Source organism: Balearica regulorum, chromosome 2 (assembly GCF_011004875.1).
Source record: "Balearica regulorum gibbericeps isolate bBalReg1 chromosome 2, bBalReg1.pri, whole genome shotgun sequence".
Classification (NCBI taxonomy): domain Eukaryota; kingdom Metazoa; phylum Chordata; class Aves; order Gruiformes; family Gruidae; genus Balearica; species Balearica regulorum.
The window spans coordinates 64,563,070-64,577,977 of record NC_046185.1 but is presented as its reverse complement, the minus strand read 5'-3'; the positions used below and the strand labels follow the sequence as shown (position 1 = coordinate 64,577,977).

Below are 14,908 nucleotides of genomic sequence, written 5' to 3'. Positions count from 1 at the left end.
AATGGAAATAGTTGCACAGATTTCAAAATCTCTCCCAGTTCCTGAGCCTGAATAATCTCTGCTTTGAAGTACATTATAGCATGTATGTCAGCTTAGATAGGTTAGTGAGCTGGCATACGACACACGCTGGCAAAAGGGGCTAACTAAACAAGATGTAAAGTGGCATTATTTCTCCTGAATAAGGGCCCGATTCAGCCCAAACATGCCTGAAACATGCCTAACTTTAAGCAGGCACTTAAGTGCCCTGCCGAAGGAGAAGAAGGGAATTGCTTGCATGCTTGGAGTGAAGCACGTGGGTTTTAAGTGCTTTGTGGAACCCCAGCCTAAACTAATAGCATTGTATTTCTTGTTCACCGAGAACAAAAGCAAGCCAGTTTGGGATCACTCCGACCTAGATGCTATCAGAGGTTAGCAAAAATGACTGGTCAGACCTACGTCAAGCAATGAAGGGGGGAGGCCCGGGGGGGGGGGGGGGGGAGGAGGGCACTGGAGTTGCAAATAGAGAGACAGAGGAGCAGGAGGAAAAGATGGAAACTGCGTGTCCTGAATACGTATGAACGCGTGTGTGCGTGCGTGCACGTGTGTGTTTGCTGCAGCTGAAACTCGGGCCTTAGCATTTGCGTATACACAGATACACACTGGACATCTTTCGACCAACCTTTCAGAAGCAACCTTATGGCGCCATGACTCTCATGCTCCCAGCACTCCTTGGGCTCCATTTCCATAAATTACAGTACAAAAGGATAATAGCCTGTTAGCAGTCCCAGCACTGCGTGACATACAAAGCACCAAAAGCAGGAGTATTTTCCTTGCCATCCTGTGCCCCTTTTGTGGACCAAGTGTAGCCCCACTAGCAAAACGCGGTAGTGTGCCAGCAGTTTCTGACCTGATTGCAAAGCTAACTAAAGCTAATTTATCATGGCAGGCTAATCAGGATGACAAGGTTGGGTAGGTGACATTCTCCAAAATCTCCAATTTGTTTTTTAGGGTTTTTTTTAATCCCCTTAGCAATTTATTTTCTGAATATCAAAGTTTTCCCCAAGAATGTTCCAAAATATAGTCAAGGTTAACCATGCTGTGAGCTTATTCAATATTTATGACTCTTTTTTATTTGTACTAGGACTTTTTGGGGACTCCAAATAGTCCATTAATCAAACAGAGTGACAAAATAGGCCATTTGACAATTTGTACAGGGGCTGCATATTTTTTTTTTCTGTTCAAGAATAAAGAACCAACTTAACTTCATCAACAGTTCCTGATTAATTGTTACAAAGTGTCATCCATAAATTTTCCTTCGATCTAATAATCCTTTCAGAAGACTTAACAATATCCCCAGTGATTTGGGTTTTATTGAGGGCTGAGTTCCTGGAGAAGCAGTGACACAAATAGCTCAAGTGAACTGAGACACCTCCGTGGACAGTCTTCACAGAGTTGACAGTTCTGAAATACAATTATCAGTGTGATCTGCTTAAGAATTCATCATCAGCTCCTGCCTTCTGAAGACTTAAAAAAATACCGAGGCATACAAAGAAAAAGAGGTGATAAGAAGGCATCATTTTCTTCCAGCCTCATAACTGTAAATTGAAGAAAATTATTTTCTTTGCCTGCAGCTCATTGGCATATAGGCAGCATTATATTATAATTTCATAAGCATAAATCCTTTGAATAAATTTCAGAAGAATAACTGAATTAGAAATGCAAGTAAAGTATCTAAAAAACTTAACTGTACTAGGCAGGAAAAACTGGATGCGAGTAAAACTGGCATGGGGAGATTTACTGTCTGCCTGCTCATCCTCTGTCTGTGAAGGGAATACTCCCCCACTCCTCCCACTAACCTGATCCAGCTAAGGTAAATTTTAAGGAGGAAAAAAAATATGTTAATTTCAACCATCATTTCCATACACAGCAGGAAAATGTGAATTCTAACCCACCTTGCTGCCTTCTTTTACAGAATTTCAGCTGTATTTCATCATTAATTAATCCTGGAGATACAACAGGCTTGGGGTTTGTTGTAATTATTGTTATTTGTTTATTTATTAGTAGTAAGCATATGGGAGATCAAAAGCATGCCTCCCAACTGTTCCCTAGCAACAAGTCAGTCAGTTATTCACACAGAAGTCGCCAAACCTTCCCACGAAGTGAATCCGGGATGCCGCTCTCCCCCGTCACCCTCCTCGCCCCATCTCACGGGCCGAGGGATGCTGCGGGTCCTGACGCTCTCCGATGTCCGGCCAGGTGAACTGCACGAGTGTCTGCTGGGTGGCAGAAATAACTCACCTTTCCTGAGAAGCCCTGGGGAAAGGTTTGATTTTATAGTGGCATCATAAGATGATTGCAAGTCAGGAGATCAAAGTTAAGCCCTGTTACTGACTTTCAGTCCAATTTGGGCAAGTACTCGCTCCTCGGTTACCTGCGTGCCTGTGGGAATTTGGGCTCTCATCACTCTGTGACTCAGCTACTCATCTTTAAAATGGGCATGTTAGTATCATATTCTCCACTACTATTTTTTTTCCTGCTTTGTCTGTTATGATGTGCATGCTACTATTATGGTACATTTTCAGTTGTCCTTGACTGCTAAGACCACCACCAAATTTGGTGCAAAACTCCTAGGATTTCAAATGAGGAGCACTAATTACCACCCAGGTCGTCTGAGCCAGCGCGAAACCCGCACAACTACGAAGTTAAAGCTGTGTGTGTATTTCCACTCTGATCGATCTATTAGTTGTTCACAAAGGCCACGTAGCTCCGGGGGCAGCCTGCTGGGACTGCAGAGCCAGGGCGAGTGGCTCTCTGTTTAGCTTGCTCCCGTCTGCAACGAAGATAACCAGATCATCTCCGTTGTTGCTCGGTGTTTTTGCCGCAGAATATACTGTGCCGCAGCACCTTCTGCGTGGAAGAGATGCAACATTTTCTCCAGCTGCCATGCAGACTGGAGCCAAAGTGCAACAACATGAACATGTCTTTAGTATACAGGGCAATCCGTAGCCGTCACAGGGCATAGTGCTGCTCTCCTATCTCCAACATGCTGCCTAAGTATTAATCGCTTACATCACACCTTGAATTTACTGCAGTTTCAACACACAAAACTTACAGACGTTGCACAACGTGGGCTGCTCAGCGTGCATCAACCTGAAAGACCACAGGGAAAAACACAAGAAATAATTCTGTAATAATATGTGCTATGGCTCATCGGTGGACTTAGATAAACAGATTTACGCAAGTGATGTAAAGTTTATATGGAACTTATGGTGTGAATCAGATGGCCTTTAAGACTAGACAATAGGAAAATGAGGCTAGAGGGGATCTTAGGAGGTCATCTAGCTCACCTTGCTAATCTCTGTTGGGATCTCTGTACAGCTAAATTAGCCACGAACATGGAAAATACAGATCTCCATGCTCCCAATATTACTAGAAGAAACAGTGTTTGTGTGGGGGCAGAGTCGGAGTGGAGGGAATCAACTTTCCTAAATAAACTGCGTAAGCCCACTGGATGATTTCAAAGGCCTCATAACCCTTTTGGACCACAGAGAAACCTCCCCGTAACACACTGGTCAATAGCTGTAGTGTGTTCTAGTCTCTAATGGCCCTCTCAGTGAGGGCTGCTTCATGCCAGGCTTCAAATCTGGTTCCTGAGAGAAGTTAGTAGATGAACTATTAGAAAAAAAAGTCACAAAAAATTCTGTTTCCTTGCTTCTTGGACTCTTCTCCTGCTCAAGAATAAATGAATCACTTTTATCCTGAACTATTACAAAATTTAATTTTGCCAGAGACCAGGCCTGGAACATTTGTAAAGCATTTGAAAAACTCTGAGCGACTCGAAACAGAGGATTAGGATGGAAATGCTCGGCTATATACTACCTGCTTCTGTGGCCAGCAGGACTGTGCACTCAGTGAACACGCTCTGTGGCTTTTCATTGGTTTCACTGAGATTCGGAGGAAAGAGATTCTAGTGGCCCCAGCTTTCTGATTTTCACATGTTGCGTGTTCAGGACCCCAGAAATAGAGGTTACCTACTTATTAACGTCCCACCAAATAATTAAGGTTAAACTGGTCTTTTCCCAGGTGAATCAAGGAGGTGTCCTCATATTCACCTCACCAAAGCAAAATGATGGAAAAAGTTTTCTAGGCTCATTTTTAATAGGGATGCACGACGGCAGGGCTCTGGGCTCCCATAACTCTTCCCTGTTTCTGCCCTGGTCCGATGGGCATATGGGACCAGTAACTTTTTGTGGGTTTAGCTTCCACGAGGCCATCGGCATGGAGGATAGCATGGGAGGAGGCAGTGTTCCCTTGGACCGCATAGCGTTTTTCTTGGCTTTTTCTCTTCTGGTCAATGAAGAGACAATTTGTATCCATCCCTAAAATGTTCCCACCTGTTCACCTGTGTCTCCCCAGACTTTCGTGCCAGGGTGGTGTACCAGGAGTTGCTGTGGTCCACAGAGGAACTGAAGTGGATGCTGCTTACAGATAGCAAGCATCGATGTCTCATGTGAGATGTGGAGACTCACGCTTTCAGCTCTGGGGTCCGGGATTTCCGCCTCCAGGATCAGCCAGGGTGGTGGCTGTCGCGCGAAGGCGAATTCGCTGGGCCATGAGAAGCCAACGCAAACTTTAGGTGGTGGGAGGCTCGTGGCCCAGAAGTGGGCGAACCAGCCTGTGAGCGGAGAGGGAAAGGAGCACTTCTGTCCATGGATTGAGGTATGGCTATCAGCCCACCCTGGTCAAAACACACACACACACACAAGCAGGCGCACGCACACAAGCAGGGTCGGCAGAATAGCTAAATGATGGCGGACAGCCTTCTCCCTGCACACACAGAGCAATGCCTGACCCACGAGGACTCCCAGCAGTTTTGGCACTAATGGAGACCTCAGGGCACCTCTGTTCTCCCCTGCTTGGCACAGCCACGTCCAAGCAAAGGTGTGAAGTTTAGCAGGTGGGGTACATGGCTGCAAGCATGAGATATTTGTCATGATACAAGTTGCCTTTTTTTTTTTTCCTGGGCAAAAATATTGTCACTTTTTTCATCAATTTAATTAGATACAATTTGTCTCAGCTTTTCTCTGCAGCATTTGTTTACTTTCTCATCAGGACCGACACAGGCCAATTAGTGTAGTGTAATTGTTTAACCTAGTCAGTGCGCTGCGCTGGGTAGAAGAGTGTGCTCGTTGCGAGGGAGGCAGAGATGAAGGAGCAGTCACCGGCTGCGGTGTGGTGCAAGGGCCTTCAGGAATCGCTGACATGACACCGTCCCCTGGAAGCGTAAGTTGCTCTGACATCCCAGCAGCCCCGATTCCTTGTTCTCTGTCACCACTATCATGGTATGATCAATTCCCAGAGCTAATTCTTCAACCGCACCGTGCCCAAAGCGCTGCGCAGCATTATCTCCTTCCTAGGATGCCCCCTGAAAGCAAAATCTACTGCAACCATAGAAACCAGAGGACTTAAGTGATGTGTCATGTACATGTGCCGTCTCTGTTTTCAGTACCTTTGCCAAGAACACGATGTGAGAGCCTGTAAGAAGGTTTATTTCATTCCTTCATCCCATACCTCTGGAAAGACTGACAGAAATCAGCCACAAAATAATCGACGAACGCTCGCTTCTCTCTCTGACGTTACGCAGAGCTGCCAGAGGAACGGTGCTGTCCCTGCCCGAGTGGGGATGCAGGCAGAAATGGGGTAGCGGGGCTGGTTCAGTGGGGAGCCCGACGCCGAGAGCAGCTTTCGCAGGGAGGGTGGTAAGTGGAAGAAAAGGCAGCAAATGAGATCTGTGCGACAAAATATTTAAAGTTGCTTCGGCTCTGTTGATGGGCTTAAATGTTGATCAAATGCGTATAGTTGTGCCATGCCATGGAAGCAGTTTTGCGTGAGCCTGGAAAAGCTATTGACTTTTTTTCTTCCCTTTTACTGTAGAGAGTGGGGGAGGGAAAAAAGACCACTCAGGTGGCCATCGCAAATATACACCAGCCTTGTTTGCCAGAGCTACCACAGCTACAAAAAAATCAGGGATATTTTAAAATGAAACAATAATTGAAGAGAGGAAGAAAATACCTTTCCTTTTTTTTTTTCTCTTTTCCTTCTCTTTCTTTCGTTCTTCTTTTAAATCAGACCGATGTTGTGATTAACTTGCATTCTGCAGCACAGTTGATGTGACAGTCAACCAAATTAATCCCATTATGCAAAATCCAGTTCACAAGTGGTTTTTTCTTTTTTCTTTTTTTTTTTTGCAAAATTATGTCAATTTCCCCATAAATTGGAGAGACCATGTCAGTTTTCTGTATTGCACATAGACACTACACAGTGCTGTATGTCTATATTCCTTTAATGCAGAAAGATACAAATTTTAGCTCAGTGGCACAAATTAAGATTCATAACTTTAATGCTGATGTTTCTGTTTACATGAGGCTTGTAGGAGAATTTCCATTACTTTTGGCATTCATTTTCATTCTTGCATTTCATAACATACCAACTATTAAAAAAAAAAAAAAAAAAAAAGGATGAAGAGCTTTAAAAAATAACCAAACCAGCCACCTGAAATAAAAATCCTTAATTATTTTGATAATGGAAGCATGATTTTTTTTTTCTCTCCCACTTCTTCCCCCCCCCCTGCCCCTTCTTCCCTTTTAAAGGAATTTGCCGCCTGTGGTAAACAAGCCTCCTCGAGGCTCCCTGTTGTGTGCGTGGTGTCAGGCGGCTGGAGCAGGAGACATTTTCACAACTGCTACCCTTTTAGCTGAATGTGGCCATGCAGGAGGTGGCCAAATCTGTTTGGCTTTCACCGAGATCTGTGAATTCCCTGCATCCAACCAACTTGTCAAATTAAAACCTTGCCTGCTCTGCGCTGAAGAACAGACGTGCGATGGAAGCTTCTTGCACTCTAGCCCTTTGTCACTGGCACGCTGAGCTCCCAACATCTGCTCGCTGGACTCAGCTTTTGCACCTTGTTCATTTATAATGCAGCAAACCTCAGCTTCCTCAGCACAGGAGCTAATGTGCCCCTGGTTTAAAAAAAGAAATCCAGAAAAAGGAACGTTGGACGGGGAGGGGAAGAGAAATTGAGGCTCTAATGTCTGTGTCCCTCACCGATTTGGGAATAAATATATTTTTAAGTGGGGGGTTTGTTGGATTGTACTTTTTTATCCCAGTAATGCTTTCTTGTACAGTGAATTGTTGACTTTTTTTCCGTGCTTTAGATTTATTAGACATGTGTCAAGTTGTCAGCCTCCTACCGCTTGCATTTGTGTCCACCTTGCAAACAGCAGGGAAAAATATTTTTTCCCTTCTCTCTCTCTCTTTCTCTCTCTCCTGTGAATGTTCACTTCTTGGCAGCTCTGAAACAAATTTTGAACAGTTGCTGTTCCTATTGATAGCAGTAGTTTGATGTTAAAAAAAGGGGGTTTTATTTTCCCCCAAGTTTCTGACATATACTGTCATATCATCTCACATCCTACCCTGATGCATCAAAACTAAACCAAACCAAACCAAGGGGAAAAAAAAAAAAAAAGGCAGAAAGAGGGGGAGGGCATAAACCAGCATGTTCACAGAGCTCCTGAGCCACCGAAGAACACCCGCCCATCTGTTCACCATTTCAGTCCCTTTGTTCTATCTTTATTATATGTATTCTTCAATAAAATGAATTCCTGCTACTTTGACGACATTTCAACACATGCCTCTTAGTCTGTGTTTGAACTGTCTGCAAGGATCTCCTTCCTCCCCTCCTCTCGCTTGCCGTCAGCGGCTGAGCTGAAGAGGTACCTGCCAGATGAGCCGAGCCGGGGTGATGAAGCCCCGGAGGCAGCGAACGGCTCCGGGTGGCACAACCGGGGTCTCCAGGAAATCGTTCCAGGTGGGGAATCCTGCGGAGACAGGCCCACGTACTGAGAATAAGATGCTGTGTGTTGTTTGCTGCCATCTGAATTTCATCCATGCCGAGGCGCCTCTGTAAGGGGCAGGGCACTCTGTGCAGATACGAGATATTTCTTTCAAGCCGACAGAAAGAATGCTTAATTTCATATTTTTGCCCATTTTAAAGACCAGCTACAGATGTCCACTCTCACACACCAAAATGTATGTATCTGCTTTTCTAACCTTCGGGCGGCTAATTTTTAGCCACAACTGTCCCTAGCTGTTAGTACTTCCTTTCCTTACTGGTTCTGGCCTCCTGTTCCAGTCATGCACCTTCACAAATATTAAAATGTCCTGTAGGAGGAACAGGTCTGAGATCTTGGCTGCCCACCTGGCTATCTGATTACCTCTGTCTCTTGTCATGCAACTGTATTCCTAGAAACAGACTGTCTTACGACAGAGGATCAAGAATGGCATGGAAATGTCATTTTTGCAAGTTACTGCCTTCCAGGTGCATCCTGTTGAGGAGAAACATGAACTAGGTGAAATGAGGTACCCCAACACACTTTGCTTTGGTTCATATAACAGCAGCAAGAGAATTCAAGTCATTAAGTGTCAGACAACCCAGGCCTCAGTGTCTTAGCTACAGAAGATTTGTCGCTAGGTCAGCCAAGAGGGGCAACTGCTAGAAGAAAACACTTCAGTCCGCCCGATCAGTTCATTTTCCCTGGACAAAGAACACTTAAACCAAGGACTGCCAGTGCCCAAGGAAGTGGCCCTGCTCTGCCCTGCGCCCAGGCTCAGCAGCCCCTCACGCCATCCCAGCGGCACCTTATCCGGCGATGCCAGGTACCCTCTCAGCCCAGGCACGCCAGTGCCATGGCATACGACTAAGCCGGCTCCGTTCCCAGGCAGACCTTCCTGCCTGTGAGCAAACAACCACTTAAGGGAGCTTTGCACTGCACGTGTCCCCGGAGCGGTGCAAACCACAGAGCAAATGGAAATTGCTCCGATCCAAACGCTCTTCCACACCTGGCATTTCATTACGCTGCAGATACGCAGCTCCAGAGGTACGGGTAGCGCTTCTCTTCCATCCAGAAGCATTTTGCACCCTCTGCCTAATGTCTTACAGCGGTGGCAGCTGTCTGGGGGTAGAGAGGACATGCCCATTTGTTTAGCTACAATTAACATTCATCTGCTGTAATGATTCATCGGGTGATAAAGCAGTGATGAAATGTAACTTTCAGGCTCATCAGAATACATCACCTTCTATGCGGCAAGTCAGAAATCCCTGCCACAGGAGAATCCGCGAGTGGTGGCGGTTCTCCATCCCCAGAGGCACATTCTTCCCCTTCCCAAACGCAAAAGCCTGGAAATGCCATTGCTGTGCTGACAGAAGGATTCATGCAGCATCTCTGTTTTCACTGCAGCTGAATTCACTCCTGCTGTAGGTTCAGCCTGTGTGGAATATTATGAACATCTCCACATGTACATTACACCCCAACTCATTGGCTGCTATTTGCTCTGGAGACTAAACATTCGATCTGCCAGCAATCACATTATCGTGCCAGCCAAAATGCAAACCTGAACCATATGGGCAGAAGAGGGACCCATTGCTTCCACACTGCTGTCTCTATTCTTATCCCTCCAGTTCCCCGATGTTGAAACAGACCATCTATTTCCACGTGATATTATGAAGCGGAGTAAGAAAGGAGCTATTTGAGAAAATTACTCTGTTTATTAAAAAATAAAAAGTCTCTATGAAAAATGTTTATCCACTGTTTACCCATCAAACATAAGGTTTCACGCACAGACACAAAAAAATGCAATAAAATAAATACAAGACATTTAGAAATCTGTGCTGCAGATTTTGCCAAAAATGGAGCAACAGAAGCTCACCCCGCCTGAGGGAATGACTGACTGGCTGAGGATTACATCCCATCGGAGCAAGCTGAGTTTAGGGCAAGCAACAGGGCAGACAAAGGGAAAGGTAAAGTATCTGTTAGAGAGGAGAAAATACAGTTTCATTAAGCTGGAGCTCATATCACTTAAAATTAAATTCGCAGCTGGACTTTCAAAGTCAGCCTCTGCAGCTCTTGGTGCACTTTTGCACACGCTGCTTGAAATCCCGTTGTGCAGGAAGGTAACACAGAGCCCAGCCCCGGCTTCTGTCGTGTCCTGTTTATTTTCGTAAGTCGTGTTCGTAGGCAGCCAGAAGAAGTACCACGCCATGGCGTGCTGCACCATGCTGTGCGGTAGCACGGGGCATACCAGCTGCTAGGGAGCTACTGGGGGCAATAGGGACCTGCTGCTGAATGGGATTGGGTCCTGGTAACAAAGGACATGGAAAAGGCCAAGGTACTCAATGTCTTCTTCACCTTGGTCTTTATGGGGATGTCTGGAGCAAGGAAGACTTACCCTCGGTGGAGGTTAGGGAACATCTAAACAAACTGAACAGACAAGTCCATTGGCCCTGATAGGATGCACCCAAGTGTTGGCTGATGTCATTGCAAGGCCACTCTTGATTATATCTGCAAGGTCATTGTGATCGGGGGAGGTTCCTGAGCACTGGAAGAGTGCAAATGTCACTCCTATCTTCAAGAAGGACAAGAAGGAGCCAGGCAACTACAGGCAGGCCAGCCTCACCTCAGTCTATGGGAAGGTGATGGAGCAGCTAATCCTGAAATCCATTTCCAGATAGTTGAAAGATAGGAAGGTGATCAGGAGCAGTCAGCACAGATTTATCAAAGGGAAATTATGTCTAACCAACATGATAGCCTTCCATGATGAGATGACAGGCTTGGTGGGTGAGGGGAGAGCAATGAACATGGTTTATCCCTAGTAAGGTTTTGACACTGTCTCTTGTTAACATCCTCACAGACAAGCTGGTGAAGTATGGGCTGAATATATGAGATGGTGAGGTAAATTGAAAACTGGGCTCGAAAGGATTGTGATCAGCAACTTGAAGTTCGTCTTGAAGCCAGTCACTAGTTCCTAGCCAGCCCCAGGGCTGGTACTGGGACCAACACTGTTTAACCTCTTCATTAATGGCCTGGATGATGGGACAGAGTGCCCCTTCAGCAAATTTGCAGATAATACATAACTAGGAGAACCATTTGACAGACCAAGTGCTTGTGCTGCCATTCAGAGGGATCTCAACAGGCTGGAGAAATGGGCCAACAGGAACCCCATGAAGTTCAACAAAGAGAAAAGCAAAGTCCCGCACCAGGGGAGGAACAACCCCATGCACTAGTACACCCTGGGGACTGACCATCTAGAAAGCAGCTTGGCAGAAAGGGGCCAAGGGGCCCTGGTGAACAAGTTGGTGCCAGCAATGCACTCTTGCAGACAGCATCCTGGGATGCATCAGGAAAAGCTTTGCCAGCAGGTGTAAAGGGGTTGATCCTTCCTCTCTACTGAGCAGCAGTGAGAAGATGTCACCTGGAGTTCTGTGTCCAGTCCTGGGCTCCCCAGTACCAGAGACATGGATGTACAGGAGTGAGTGCAGTGAAGGGTCACTAAAGTGAGTCTGGCATGTGAGTAGGGGCTGAGAGAGCTGGGACTTCGGCTCAAGGAGGATCTTATCAATGTATATAAATACCCAATGTGGGGATTAAAGCAGACAGAGCCAGGGTTTTCTCAGTGGTGCCCAGTAATGGGACAAGAGCCAATGGGACAAACTGAAATACAGGAAATGACACCTAAACACAAGAAAAATCTTTCTGTTTTTCTGTGAGGGTGGTCAAACACTGGCACAGGTTGCCAAGAGAGGTTGTGGAGTCTGTATCCTTGGACATACTCAAAACCCAAGTGGACATGGCCGTGCGTAGCCTCCTGTAGCTGACCCTGCTTGAGTTGGAGTAGATGATCTCCAGAAGTGCCTTCCAGCATGAGCTGTTCTGTGATCGTGTAACTTGCATATCACTCCAGATTTTCAGGAGCACAGAAAATACAAAGCTGCATCAGATACAAGATTGAACCAGGCCAGCACCTGGTGGTGGCTTTTGGCAGATTCGGTGAAAGCTAGATACTCATCATGCATAAAGAACTGAGGACTTCAGTGTTAACATCCAGATTTTCAGGTCTTCCAAAATCTTCAGGGGAAGCTGAACCTTAAAACCCTTCAAGGATCTGGGCCTTGGAGTGTGATCAACACTTCACCAAAGTTGTACCTTGACTTCCTTGGGGTTTGGATCAGGCAGTCTCTTAATGATCATTTCCTCTGGGGGGAAAAAAAAAAAAAAAGGCAAAAAAAGCTGGAGGAGAACTGCAGTCTTTCTGTTTAAAATAGGTAAAAATTAATGCCAATCAGGTAATACAGATGTGTGCACCCACACAGAGACAAGTTCTTTCTCTGAACACAGAGCTTAAATTACTTGTAGCGGTATTTGAAAAACAAGTGAGACATATCTCAGACTCAGGAGATATGCTTGAAACCAGGCAAAATTGATTTTTTTTTTTTCATATTCACTGCTAGATATTGCACAGTTACATGGCTATATGCAGATAGAAGACAATGTGCATCTTATCATGCCAGTGATAGATTCCACACTGGCTTTAAAGGAATAAATCATTAATTTAAATCATGGATTTTCTGTTTACAACACAAGCCTTTAAAAATATTTCACTCCCAGCTCAACAGAAAAAAAAAAGGCCTTTTAATATATGAGCCAATCTGATAAATGTTTCTGTGCACATGTAGGTATGATTTTAGTCTGCTTAATTTTGTTTGCTTGTTTTTTATTTAAATCAGTAGTAGTTTTGTCAATGGTGCATTGTAGACAAATGCAGAAGATTTTAAAAGAAATTAAAAGACAAATAACATTTCTCCCTCTTTTCTCTACATGTAATGACATATTTTGAAGCTCTGATGAGCAGGAAATGGGATTCCAGCTGTTGCCAGCTGCCACCAAGGTTCTGTACAGAACTGCTGTTCAGCACCTGCAGAGCCTTAATCCTGCTACAGGAGACCCCAAAATGATAATCATTATAATAGCAATAATTAATTGTCTCCTTATTGCGGACCCCAAATTCTGCCAACATTATTTAGAGGATCTATTGCTTCCTGACTGGAAAAAGGAACTTTCTGAGGTTGAGATATCCCAAAATGTCCATGTCCTAACACAGTGGCACCTTGACCGAAGCCCAGACCTTTAAAACTGTGTAAGTAATAATGAGAATAATGTAGCAATGAAAACCAACATGGATGTTGTCCCAGAGGTATCCTGGGACAATGTTATTAAGCCCTAGAACAAATCCAGAGCTGAGGAGTTTCGAAGATGAACTGTGGGTCTGGATTGACAAAATAGTGTACATTTGTAGGGCAATATTTTAGAAGCAGCCAAACAGGTCCATATGGCTTTGAATTCAAATCAGACTAAAAACCTGAGGGACAGGTTCAGAGAAAGATTTGATCACCTATACTTCCTCATGAAAAAAATAAGACGAGCTCAAATCTGAGGTCCATAGCTTGGACCTTTTTATTATTTTAATTAAAACTAATCTGTTTGCATTCTCCTACATGCTTATTTCATTGCCAGGATCTGACTGGGAACATTAGACTAAGTGAATCAGACTGCTTGGTGATTATCCAGCTGGAATATTGTATTTCTCTCTTGTTGCCATCTCTGTAGTTGAGTGGTCTTAAGATGAGGCATGTGGTCCCTCTTAGGGTCTCACAGAAATGACATTTTTAAAATGAGGCAGTTGGAGATAGGGGCAAGAAAGCAGAAGATTATACTCATGGAATATTCTTCCTCTTCAGAAATGGTGGGAAAGAGTGGATAAACTGAGTAATGATCATTCTAGCTAAACAATTTTCTAGCATTTGATTGATGTTTAGATTCACAGAGCTGGGAAAGACAAGTAAACAAGTCAATTCCCTGACTCGATCTGATGCCTCTAAGCATCATATCAAATGCAAATGATTAAGTTAATTTAGTAAATATAATCAAGAAGTCCACCTTTGTCTGTTACTAGCAATTCTATTATTCATTAGCTCTTTACCTCTTGCAGTTATGAAACATTGCCCTTAGTTGTGCTTTTTAAAAAATATTAACTAGAACAAGGGTTAAGAAGAGCCAAAGCAAACGACCACCCATGAGAAAAGGCCTTGAAGATTTTCCCCAGATGAATTCTAGCAACTAAGCAAATTTCTGATAGTTTCCAAGTTAGAGTCATTTGTGAGAAATGAGAAAACACCTGGTGAACAAAGTTAACTGGCTGAGTGACTGCTGAGAAGAACAAAGAAAAACACAAAAATTTGCCTTACCCCAGATTTTCCCTCTCTTTCAATTCAGTTGTCCAAAGGAAAGGAGAGCAGCACTTATTTCCAGGTCGGATAAACAGCACTCTGGGAACTCTCTGCTGTGATTGAGATATTCCCACGTTTCTTTCCACTGTATGCTTAAATGCTGTTTAAACAAATATTCCAGAAAATTGCATCATTCCTTAGACTGTTCCAAAAGAAAAAAAGCAAGTGAAAGAGCTATGTGAATAGTGTCAAAATAAATTAGCTCTCTATTTGATTATTCAATTAATATTCAATGTCTTTAATTAATTAGCATTCTTTTGGGGGAAGGAGGGAGAGCCTTCCTGATTAAAAGCCTTTATCCTGCACAGAGAACACATAAGCATGCTGCTGCCCAGAATCGTCCTGAATTTGGGACCTAAAAAAATTCCTTTGTTGCCTTGTAGGCCTTTGGATGAGGTTGGAAATATCCACTCATGGGCACTTGTGGCAACAGAGAGACATCTGCACAGGGTATTAAACTGCTGGACAACACAGACCACATCCATCTGAGGGATCATTTAGGTGGGAGTAGCTAGATTAAAAAAAATTGTCACTGGTCATTTACTTATGTGGGAGATGAATTTACACAGAGTTTGCATCAACTTTACTGTTTGGATTTTTCCTTTATCGGTGGGCAGATTCAAATGGAACTATTGCCTGGCTTGAAACAGGAGGCTCAGTAAACACATCCCTCAAAATTTTCATTCTTAATGTATCAGTAGCTTTTCAGTTCATTACAGTGTTATTAGTCAGTCTTCATAAAAGAGCTAT

The 14,908-nt window shown here is 44.2% G+C and overlaps 1 long non-coding RNA gene across 1 annotated transcript; it reads right to left on the bottom strand.

Annotated features, from left to right (window-relative positions):
* Positions 1-5,991: 5,991 nt before the first annotated feature.
* LOC142600415 (uncharacterized) lies at positions 5,992-14,611 on the bottom strand. The gene is made up of 3 exons (XR_012833886.1): positions 14,117-14,611; positions 9,112-9,303; positions 5,992-8,363 (listed from the first exon to the last, which is right to left on the bottom strand). It is a non-coding gene; the product is annotated as an uncharacterized LOC142600415 (long non-coding RNA).
* Between the last annotated feature and the right edge of the window lie 297 nt (positions 14,612-14,908).